Consider the following 12,608-nt stretch of genomic DNA (forward strand, 5'->3'; position numbering starts at 1 on the left):
GCACAGGTATCCCAGCCTTGAATTGATCTGGAAAGGTAGTACTTTCACCTGTATGTCCTTTTAATTTAAAGTGAGGGATTTAATGTGCAGACAAATGCATCCCACCCACTAGCTTTGCCTCCTGCTATGAAATGTACCCAGAACTGTTGAGGTTTACTTGGTGCTGAAGCAAAGGCATTCTGCACATGGCCATGGCACTTTTTTTTCTTTTTGCCAGGAGCATATACTTACGATAGAGGAAGGCAGAGGCATATATGCTTGAGAGTGCTGAGGGTGGGGTGGCCTAGAGTGTTCCAAATGAGTTTTCCCCACAGCAGTGAGTACAAGTCCGTCCTTATATGGAAGGAAATAAAGCTGTGTTGGGCATGAAATCTCTCCTGCCACTGCCTTTGCCATTTGCAACGCTTGCATTCTGTATTCCATAATAGAATGAGAGCCATAGCAAATGAGTGCTATTCCCATTTGGAATTTACCTCCCCTCCCCTAGTTTAAGATTGATTTGCTTGTTTATTTGGCAGCAGGGACTGCAGTGGAGTGAGATTGAAAACCCAGCACCTGCTTTTAATAAATAGGTGGATATGCACACCGAAGCCAAGTTTTATGGGTAAAAATAGGTTCTGGGCCTAAACCCTGAGGAAGTCTCTGTGCTAGTACATCAGAAGATGCTTTCTGTATCTGTAGTGGCTGGAATGCAAAGCTTCTGATGGGGCTCATCTTTCTTGCACCTCTGCTCCCCTTCCCCCAAACTGGCTTCCTTATTTGGGGGTGGGGGAGGGGGAGGGGAGGGTTAGCAAACTTATGGCCCTCCAGTCATTGTTTTCTCCTTTCCCCATGCTGGTTATCTCATAGTACGTGGCTGAGAAAGTTCTAGGACTTTTGTGGTGTGGTCTTTCTCTCTCTCTCTCTTTCTGAAGCCTTCTGTTTTAAAGAGGGTGGGGCCAGACTGCAATCCTCCCCAGTGTATTTCTCCTGACTTGCAGGGGTGTGGTAGTGTTTGGGGCTGGTCAGAACGTTGCTGGTTTCTCTCTCCTTTGGCTTTCTTTTGGAGCCCTGGTTTCAGCAAATTCTTTCTTTTAACCTTGTGCAGTCACATTAGGGAACCCTGAGTCTTTAGCTACATGCAGATGCTTTCTTTTTTCCCTTCTGTTAGATGCCCCAGGCCTTGTTACCATCCTGGGCCTTCAAAATAAGAGGCATGGGAAGGAGGGAGGATGTTACGGAAGGGCAGAATCACAGGGGTGAGCCAGAAGATTCCCTCTGATGCAGACCATGCTGGACACGTCTAACTTCATGGTTGATTTGCGTAGTGGAGGTTGCCACGGGGTCCCTAGGTCCCCTTTGTCACCCAAGGCTTTTTCCCTATTTGGTGGTGTGTGTGTGTGTGTGTTTTAAAGGCATCCAACCTCTGGCGTTCTTACCTGATCTCTTGACTCTTCCTATGGAATGAGTAGCACTTCTTGCTGGTTTTAGGCTGTCTCTCAGCCAGTTGCTCTGCCTCTTCATTTCTGTGGCCCCTAATGCTTCCTTGCTGTCTTGGATCAGGGTTCAGACAGCCCTGCTACCTCCTTGCTTTTCCCAGCTCCTGTGGCTTTTTGGCCTCACATCCTTGTCCCTGAGAACTGCTGCTGTCTGTTCTTTCCCTCCCTGTCTCCCTCCCTCTCTTCCTTTCTTTCTCTTCCTTCTTTCCCTGGCCTGGTATGTGGCTGAGTCTCTTTGTTTGGCCTGGGGGCGTTGCTATGTTTTTTTCTGTTTGTTCAGTGCTGTCCTTCTTTTTCTTGACTTTGTGTTTTTTCTTCTCTCTTCCTTCCCCTCTCTCTTCCTCTCCATTTCGGCACGCACCTTTTATCCATCTTTACATATATCCATTCCCGCATTTATCCCCCCTCCCATCCCCCCCTCCTATCTTTCTCTCTTTTCCTGTCTCTCTCTGTTGCTCCGTCTCTGCTGCCTTCTGTAGGTCGTCCACGTGTCCCACTCTGCACCAGTACTGCTGCTCTGCTCAGTCGCTTCTCCACTCGCAACTAGCTTCCCCTGCCAGGCACACAGGCTGCAGGTAAGCCACTCAGAATCCCACCCACCCACGTCCTCACTCAAAGCCATTGCCATATCTGGACATGCCACCTGATCCACAAATCCAGCATCCCTTAGGAGGCCTTTGAGGCAGTGCTGGGGTGGAGTGGGAGTGTCTTCCTGTAGAGGAGATGTGTTGATCTACCATTTCCATCATTCCCAACCAACACCCCAAGTGGGAAGGAGACTTACAGCACTGAAAAGCTGGTTCTTCCTCATCACTGGCAAGCAGTTCTGATCGCCAAGTCAGGATTCCGGAGTTCCATGACCGTCAGGATTCCGGAGTTCCATGACCGTCAGGATTCCGGAGTTCCATGACTGCTTTGGGTAGGGACCACAGCCAGTCCACATTTAGGTGGGGCCTGGATGGGATATTTTCAGGAAGTCCCCTTCCTTCTCACTTTCTCACTACCGCTGCCCATCTTCTTGCCCCTGTCCTCTTGGCCCAATCCATGTCCCCTTCAAAGCGAAAGAACAAAGCAAGGAGAAGCCGCTGCTTATTCTTTCAGGGCAGGCGATAACAATAGCTGGAGCCGTAGAGGCAGGGCTTCCCTATGGGCCTTCCCTTGGCAGATGCCAACTCCTGATGCCAGCTTGGTGAACAGAGGCTTTTTTGCCAGCATAAGGGAATTCTGGATTTCATTTTCTCCATGATCACAACATTTTTATACCTGTCACAGCTCACTCTGCCCCAGTCCTTGCTGCCCCTCTGAACTGTGTTGATTTCAATTACATTTCATCAACAGCTACCTCCGTCTCCCCCCTCTACCCCTTCTGCTTATATTAGGCAAGAGAGATCATCTCAGTTTAGGCTTCTGAGAGCCTGGGATTGTTCTGTTCAGATGGTTCCAGTTCAGGCAGAAACTGTGGATATGCACAGGAGGATTGAGAGGCTTGTAAGAATATACATCAAATGTCTCAGATAGGAACTCTGGAAGCAGGGGTGAGGGACCGTTAACAACAAGAATATCTGTGTGTCAGTAAGTGGATCTTGACACAATTTCAGCATGGAGGAGTTGCTAATTCTGATCAGTTTTCTCTTTTTTTTCTTGCCATGCATGTGTGCTTAAATGTGTGCATTTATGTGTATATTTAAAGCCTGCTTCTTACTTTTCTATGCAGTAATAGTCTTTAGGGAAACTGACCGTTACATGTTAAGTTTGTTTGTGCAACCAGCATAGCTTTTCTCCTGGCACCCAAATGTATTTACTATGACACAAGCTTTGGATCAGAGCCCACTTCATCAAATTCCTGGAATATTATTCTGACTTACTAATTGTGTTTGATGAACTGGACTCCCATCTGCAAAGGCTCGTGCCATAGCAAATATGTGAGTCTTTCAGGGGCCATAAGATTTTGGTTTTGCTGCAGCACACCTTCATGACAATAGCTCCATGCATTGTTTTCAGTTTGCCTGATTGCTGGTATTTTTTATTTCTAGCAAGTTTTCTGTTAGTTATAAGGTTATTAAAGATAAGGAGCCTAGCCAGAAATAATACACATACTAGAAAATGAGTATACCAAGTGGCCCAGGAATGTAGTATGCGTGAATGATTGTGATGGGTTTGTTGATGCATTCCCATGGTCTGCGGCCCATCAGAGTTGATGCAGCTTTTCAGCCATGTAGGAGAAGAACCCACCAGAATGAAAGAGAATCCTTTTAACTGTCTGCGACAGGCAAAAATGAGGTTGCTGAGCATGTGGCAGATTGCAGGACATAGTTGGTTGGCCGTGTTTAAGTTAGTAGGCCTTGTCTTATGCATCTGTATATATGCTGCAGACTGTCTTACTGACTGGTTCGCTATATATCCCAACTGGGACCAGCAGCTTGGTCGTTAAGTGAAATAGTCGCTAAGTGAAACCACAACTGTTCTTATGATCTTACTTCAGCTTTCCTTTGCTTTACAGGCCTGCAAAGGTCGTAAATGCAAGGATTAGTTGTAAATGCGAGGATTAGTCATAAAGTTACTTTGCATCACCTTTGTAACTGTGAACGGTCGCTAAACGAGGATTACCTGTACTGCTCAATTTCCATAGACTTTGAGCAACATACAAACCACCAAAACCTAGGTTGAAATATATTTGTATAATTTAGCCATTGTGAGCAGTGTCGTCCTATGATGAAATAGAACTATTTGCATAATTTCAGCAGAACATTTTCTAGGTACTCTTACAGTGGACAGAATTGCTATTTTTTATCTGTAAATGCCTGGTTCATAGATCCTATTCCATATATGAGAACATGGCTTAGAAAAGTCAGCCCTTTTGCTACTTCCTCCCCCTCTCCAAAAAAGCCCATTTGTGTGTGCGTGCATGCACACTTATGTGAGAAAGAAAAAGATACTGGAATTTCTTTGAGCAAAGGCAATTGTACTGTTCTTTCTGCTTCTATGAACAATGCTTTACCATTTTAAAAAGCACTTGGCTTAACTGCACTTTCAAATGTAGAGCCCTTATTTTCGACATAGGAGCACATTCCTTCCTTTCTTTTCTGTCACAAGACAGTTATGTGAGATTTCTCCACTTTCTAGAGATGAGCGGATTGCCCTTTCACAAGCACAAAGTTTCCCAGAGGGGAGCAAGTGGCTAGGGCTACCCAGCCCAGGCTGCACAAATCTAGGTGGCCACAAAGGGATACAGAAACATCCACATTATTGCTGTCATTTAGTGGCTATCCGGATTCTGCCAACTTAGGAAAGGCTTACTAAGACAAAAAGTGCAATGGGTGTTTCACTTGTTTTGAAGAAATTAGCAAGCTGAGTTCCTAAAGATTCCAGTTATGAGGGCTTCAGAGAGCAGTGATGAAAAGGTCCCCTTTTTTCCTGAAGCTCTGGAAAATCACCGGAGATGATGTTTTTAGGGAGGCTATTAAAGGCAGCAAAAAGACAAATTATTGGGCATCTGCAGGAAAGCTATCAGGATAATTGCTTTGGGCTTCCTTCTGAAGATGATAAATGATGGTGACAGTGGTCTCATGTGTCAATAAGACAACCCAAATGGTTTTTTAATCCTAATTAAACAAGGGTTTGAGGATTGTCATTCTTATGAATAAGTATTTTTGTGAAGCATCCTTCATGTTTTTAATTCCTTTTCCACCTTAAGTTGGAACATTTTTTTAACACTTTATCTCTAAAACCACAAAGGTATATCTGTCCTTTATCAGTTAGTAACCAGACATTCTCTTCCTAAGAATTGAAGTGTGAGGAGCAACTGTCTACATACAGGCTGTGTAATGTCTGTGTAATATATGTATAGCATCCTGAACGTCTGTATAGAATATAATGTCTGAGATAGGGAGGCAGGCAGACAGATTGAAGTGAGTGAAAAGGAGACATTATTTGAAGGAGTACCTCATCAACAAAAGAAATCTCTACCCTTTTATATGTATTCCTAGAGAGGATATCCACTCCCTAGAGGACAGAATTCCAGTGTGAATTCTGTGTCAATGTAGGCATTGACAACTCTCAAAGACTAACAGTAAAGGGGCAGGGCAAGGCATCTCTGCAATGTCCGTGAGTGATTGGCTGTACACAGTTGTGTAGCTAAGTCTTAAGTTTCATGCTACGTTCCATCCATAAGCTATTCTAAGTTCTCTTTCTTTTGAAACCAGATCTGTTTAACACAGTCAAAAGATGGGACTGCATTTGGATTCATTCAATTATCCAAGTACCAAGCAAGATCTGTTGGCATCTGCAAACATTTGTATTGTTTTGGCCAAACCTAGTAAAAGAGAAGCAGAAGAGGCCACTATATTATGAGAGAATTGAGATTCTGGGATGTTCTTGGAATTAACCGGACAAGGCTGTGTGACAGGTGGTGAACTTGATCCTTCCACTCTCACTTACTGAGTGGAATGTTCCTTTACTCCAAAAACGTGAATAATGATAGAGGGATTTTTTTAGTTTCTTTTGCACAATAGAGGCAGTCAGGATTGCATACAAAACAACAGTAAAACTAATATAGAGATGATAAAACCCAGACAACAGAGATCAATTGAAGGTAAATTTAAAGATAAGATCCTAAGGACTTTTATCTAGGAGTGCAGTAACTTCAAGTGAAAGTGGATTCAGGCACAGGAACTGGAGCAAAATTGCTGTTTTGTTGTGCAGGCAGAAAAAATGGTTTTGTTCACAGACATTCAGAAATAATCTTGCTGTTTTACTGTCTTTGCTGTTGTGAACAGAATGTAGATGGGGGACCTCAGTGCTAACTGAAATAATGATTTGGCCCATAAATAAGGTGTTATGTTCCACGTGTGTTAGTAGTTGAATGCAAACAAAACAAAACAAAACAAAAAACCAAACTCAGATGCACTGGGCAAAGTAACAGTGGGTTATACTGTAGAATAAAATTCCCAAATGGTAAATTGGAACTCTACTGCTAAACAATGAAATGGGTTTCTCCACCAGTCCTGTGTTCCTTTTTGTTTCATTAGCAGCTGTGTTTTGGAGTCCTGCTCATTTTTGCAGGACGAAGATGAAGAGGGAGGAACTGTATATACCTCTTCTGTTATACAAGGGACAGCTTGGATTTCTAGGCAATGCCTTGGCAGTTTAACACCAAGCTACTTTAAAATTGCCACATATTCTAGGATTGCCTGCTGCTATGCCTTTGTAACAGCTGCATATGTTCAGACATTACCAGATTTTTTTAAAAAATGCTTATTTCTGTGCTTGGAAAGCTTCCTCTGTTGACCTCTTTAACAGCAGGTCTGACCTGCTACTGGAGGAACCGAACCATTTTTCCTTCACATCTTACCTTGTAACCCTCGGTTTGACCCTAGAGAACTGTTCCAGTTTCTTCCACTGTTAGATCTTCACGGATTCTCCTACTCTAGTCCGAGTAGCCGGTTTGTAGTCAAGCACAAGAGTGCTTCCAGTTGCTTTGCAGCAAAAGTGAGAAAAAGTGGTGATGAAGCTGGGAGTATGTAGCAGAGCATAAATGTTGTAATTCTATCTGCTTCTATAGCTTAAGAGAAGGTTTGCTAAGCTGAAGAGCTAAAGAAGTAGGAGGTTCTGTGGATTATGGTTTGGCAACCCAAAAAGTGTGTGTGTATAGAAGACATTGAAAAGCTGAAAGTGTTAAGTCCCCTTGCACCATCCCCCTGTTCTACCTTGCAGCTTCGTTCCATCTCCATCTCCATTTCAGCCATCACTCCACTGCCCCTGCCCCTCATCATGGTGGGTGTGTCCTCAGGGTGATAATTCATCTCTGTCTGTTTGTCTGTCCCTTCCCCACTTTCTAGGGATGATGACGAGGCTGAGGACGTCCACCAGTTTTGTTGCCCTGCCTCTGAATGCAGCAGCCCCTCCTCTAGGTAACCTGGAGGGGGCACAGCCATCCCCTTCCATGCCTTGCACTTCTCACTTGGGCCCTGAAACTCCTCCACACCAGCTTCACCCCCATGGCTCCCTGGGAATGGGCTCAGAGACCGTTCCAGAGACACCCCTTGCCTCCTCCTGCATAGATCGAGCAAGAGTGAACGTCAGTCAGTTGTTGTCTTCATTCAGCCTTTGAACCTGCAAACCCCTGTGCGTTGATCTCATCTCGTGCCTTAGGCAGCTCCTGTCCTCGTGCCTCACTCCACAGTCTTGGCTGTCAGGATGCCGGCTTTATTTATTAGCCCTGATCCTGTGTCTTTACTGCTAAACCAGATGTGCAGAAAGTTAGGAGGAAGCTTTTTTCAAATACCTTCTCATATAGGTATGAAATGATGGTGGAAATGTCACTTGTCTCTTTCCCTGATAATCAGAAGAAGGCCAGTAAACAGAAGCAACAAAGATTCTTTATTTGAAGGTGATCTTCACCTACTTCCTGCCCCATTTTTTGCTTTAACATTTAATTTTGTGCCATAGACACAATCTTCCATTCTCCTCCTCTGGGCTCTGCATTGACAGTTTGGTTTTTGTACTCTTAAATTTGCTGTCTGTTTACTGGCCCAACTCTTCATAGCTGCCTGATGCCCAGATACACCATTGAATCAGGCGATGTTTTGCTTTTCCTATTGCTTTATTTTCATGTCATTGAAAAAAAGCTTCTGATGTGAGTTTCCATACACTGCGCTAAGACAGAAAGTGATTTGTTTGGATTTGGCTTATCATGTTGGGCAAACACAAACACTTTGGTAGAAAAAACACATTTTATTGCATAGCAAGTTGTGCTGACACAGCCAATTGCCTGCTTTGGAATTTATTTTAGGAATGAAAAGGTAGAATGAAATTGTATTTTTAAAAAACAATTGTTGCTTAAGCAGTAGACCATGGTTTCAAAAGCCATGACTTAGTGCAGTGTGTGAATCCAGTTTTTATATCAGGCTGCTTGTTAAAGGCACAGGAATCTTGCTAATATAAACAGGGCAACAAGCCTGCTCAGCTGGTGATGTTGAGTTTAAACTAAGGCTACCATACCTGGATTGTGAAAATCCAGGCTTCCGTGAGATGGCAGCAGAGAGAGGATTTTCTGTATGTCTTTCCATCTGTCTAGTGGTCATCCTGGTTTTGTAGTCCAGATGCGGTAGCCCAATGTTGGGCAGAACCCTGCTCCTCATGCTTACCTCCCTTCCCTCTTCAGCTTTAACCTCTGACTTTTCATTTCTTTTTTCAACCCAGGCTTGCTTCTGCAGCTTCTCTTGAGTTGTTTTTGATTTGCTTGAAAAGAAAGACATCCTTGGGCTTAACCCTTCCCGTAAGTTATGCTTATTGTCTACTTACTAAATCCAAAAATATTACGCTGCCAGTGTGCTCCCACTAATGGCAGCCTAGTGGGAGAAAAAAAATTAACCTAGTGAAGCTTTAGTTTTTATGGGAGGAAATGCTGTTTGTAAAGGCAGTGGAGTGGGGCCATGATAAAAAGCTGTCTAACCTACCCAGACTTGAGAAGGGAGGCCTTGTTGACTCAACAGCAAGAAAGGGTGCTCTGCACATTCTCAGGAATTGTGTTTCCAAGCCAATTCATAGGTTTGTGGGATAATAAACCATAGCCACATCTCCTACCCTGTGGGACTATGATTGGTTTTGGAAACAACTCGATAGCAGCAAGGCCAAATTCAAGTCAAGCCTGGTTAGAATTTCATTTGACATTTCAGTCTGGAACTACATCTTGAATGGACTTTACTTCTTTTCAGTTTTGAAGACATGTATAAAAGCTGATCAGTTTCCTAATGTATAAAATTTTCTGTTTAATCTATTGCTAGAACTTTCCTTTTTATAAAGATAACAAGATCAAGCCCCAATCCTGACCATATTTATACTCAAGAAAGTTCTTCCTGATTTACTTGTGAAACAGGTCAAGTCTTTGCTCACCACTGCATCCTTTAGTGTATGTCTGTGTTTCATTGCTTGTATGCTTTGTCAGTTTTTCCTAGGACTGTTCACACATTATGTTTCTCCGGTGTGCATCTAAAATTGCAAAGAGCAGATGTCATGATGGCTGCATGCATTGGGCAGGCACACATATCAGTGATCTGGGAAGGGCTGCAACTCTGTGCTGAGTTTACCCAGGGTAGCAGACCTGTTTTTACTGCCACATAATGTATGAAATGGCCCTTGGTCTTGTCTTTGGAACAGACTCTGCCTAATATCCTTTAGTCTCTTGCTCTAATCAGTTTACATATTTTTCTATGCAGACGCATAAGCCTTAAATCTTACCCCTTCCATTCCTGCTTTATTGCCATCCCCACTCCATTGAGGATGGGAGGATAAGTGTGTCTCCAAACCACAACCTCTTCCCTTCCCACCTGTCTGCAGATCTTGCACTGGCCCTTAGGGGTCCCCTTACATGCACCTTTCCTGCCTTTTGCTGCTCTGTCGTCAGCCTTCCTTGCTTTCAGGATGCTGCCCAAAAGAACACTGAAGTCAACCAAAAAGGAACTCTCTGGAAGCAGCTTCAGTTGCTTGTTCCCTATGGGACTCTGCCCAGACAGTGCACCAGCCTCTAGCCTGCAGGACTGTAATCCTTCAGCTTCCCTCCTTCCCTCCTTCCTTCCTTCCTTCCTCTCTAGGATCTATTCTCCATCTCCCCAGGAAGCATCTGGAGGCAACAATTCTCTGCTTAATCAAGCAAACTGCTCCAGCATCGCAGACTGGGTGTGGGCTTGAAATCTTGGATCCCAGATCCTTTGGAGGATTTTGCAGGCCATGCAGTATGGAGACTGTATGCTCTTATACCATGGATTGTGTGTCACCACTGTTGTATCTGTACAGTCACCTGCATTGGCATTACACATAGGATGTTGCATTCTCATCCAGGCAGCCTGTGGATTCACTGGAAGAGAGAGTGGATAAATGCAGGGAGGAGGAAAGCATGTGGGATGATACCAACATGGAGATATTGTTGGACATGTGTTGATTTGCAATCCAGTATGATGAAAATGCCTACTTCCTCCTCAGGTTGTACACATGAAAGTGAAAACTCTGTGATGTAGAATTGGCTAAGCAAGATTATATGTGCTAAGGCCACAGGAAGGCTGCATTCCAGCTGAGTAGATTAGACAAACCTGGTTGGTGAGGGGTTGAAGTATCTGGAATTCTGTACAAAACTAATCTTCGTGTATTTTCCTTGGGAAATAATGTTAAAGAGATGTAGAGAAGAAATTTGGGATATGGCCATAAATCTGTGGTAAATCACACGTTTTCTTGCAGAAGGTCCCATAAGTTAACATCTGGGGTATCAGGGATGGGAAGTATTGGGTTTATCTACTTCAGACTAGTGTCCTCTAGCTGTCCTGGGGCTTCAGCTACTAGAACTCCCACATAGCATGGGAATTCAGGAAGGACCCCAGGTTGGGAAGATCGGAGTAGATAGCACTAGGTGCAACAGGCCATAACTTTATATAAACCAAATTGATATATATGGATGTATCCCTGGACATAAAGAATTGAGCAAAACGACCTCTTCAGAGGCAGCAGTTAGCTATGGCTTTCCTTTCTACAAAGGTTCTTCTACTTGGAGCCCTCCAGATGAGTTGGTCTACAGTGCCTAACACCTTCACCTAGCGTAGGCATGCTTTTGGGGATGATGAGAATTGTAGTCCAAATCATCTAGAGAAAACCAAGAGGGGAAAAGCTAGGCAGGGGACTGACATTTTTCAGCCAGGTACTACTGAGGCAAATCATGCAAAGCAAGCGAAAGTTTAACCCTCATTGGAATGGCAGTGTATGAACCAAGCTGAAAGTGAAGTAACTTACTACTGAAGTTAACATGGGAGTAAGCAACTGCTATTTGAACAGGTAGGTACTATGTTATCATGGCAGCACCCTTCCCAAGGATATCCTTGGGATTGCAGCCATAGCACCTGCAGGGAGAGAGATCATGGTGAATCCCTTGCCAGCACTGCATTTCCATCTCAGCACTTCTGGGCAGACTCCAACCACAAGGAAAGATGTTTTGGATAACACGGGTATCAAGGGATCAGAAATCTGCTACAAACATAACAGATCTTCCACATGGAAACCATTTCTGTGTAGGAAACGAAGTTTTGCTTGGTTTCACAGTGAAATACAGAAGTCTGTTATAATTACATCTGATACTGTGGATACATGGATTTCATGTTGTTTCCCTCACTGACTTGGTTTCTGGTTTGGAATCTGTTGTGTTTGGAACACCCCATCTAAAAATTTACAGATTGGAAATGTATTGGCCTGTTTTACAACTTTTTGGCTGTATAATGTCTGTGCCTTTTCTGAAAAATGGGTTACATTTTCTCTCTGCTAGTGTAGTCCTAACGTGCTGATATATTAGCTGTCGTTCGATAATCAACAGTAGGCTAAGAGATCATTACTTGCCCTTTTCTTTCTCTGGGGATCTTAGCCATGGCTAAATATCATGACTGCATTGACCTTAAAAATAGCCCTTACAAAGAATGTAAGCTTGTTTCGTAGCCTGATTAAGGTGGGGGCTCTAGTGTTATGCATTAATAAAGTTGGTAGAGAAAGTGTCCTTAGCAAGGGTTAAAATCGTTGTGGTAAGGACACCATCTTATAACCCAATCTTGATCTTCTAGTCCTAGTTGAGATATCAGGAGCCTTACTCCTGCACCAGCTTTCTATCATAGACCGAATCCCAAACTATGTGCTGTTAGGATTAGGTGACTGTCACCAACTTGTTTATGCCCATTAATATTTTATTAAAGAAAACCCGTGAACTATCAACATCACTTGCACTTTCCCCATCTCCTCCCTTTAAGCAGCACCAATGAATTGATCAAGGGTGGGGAATGTCTGATTGAATTGCTACCATCTTGTGTCATGGTAAAATACTGTGACGGGGTTGGTTAGAAAGTAAATGAGCATTAGCAGCTGCTATGCTTTTTGCGGGGGGGGGGGTAAAATTCAGGCCTGAGGAAGAAGGTTTAGCAGCTAATACAACAAAGAATGTATTTGTAGAAGAGGGCAGGCTGGAGTTTGGACTTTCCTGCTATCAAGATTCCATTCTGACTCTGCTACACTTTTTGTCAGTAAGTTTTCAGATCTCTTCCCGGTAACCATGAGGGCTAGGTGCTTGCTTGCTTGTTTCTGTTTTTGTTTTAAAGAAAGCTCAGA

At 43.6% G+C, this 12,608-nt stretch overlaps 1 protein-coding gene across 4 annotated transcripts in view; it reads left to right on the forward strand.

Annotated features, from left to right (window-relative positions):
• The window catches only part of IQSEC2 (IQ motif and Sec7 domain ArfGEF 2), a 154,445-nt gene that overhangs the window by 65,042 nt on the left and 76,795 nt on the right, over positions 1 to 12,608 (forward strand). The gene's annotated exons all lie outside the window — the stretch shown is intronic.

Source organism: Candoia aspera, chromosome 2 (genome assembly GCF_035149785.1).
Source record: "Candoia aspera isolate rCanAsp1 chromosome 2, rCanAsp1.hap2, whole genome shotgun sequence".
Classification (NCBI taxonomy): domain Eukaryota; kingdom Metazoa; phylum Chordata; class Lepidosauria; order Squamata; family Boidae; genus Candoia; species Candoia aspera.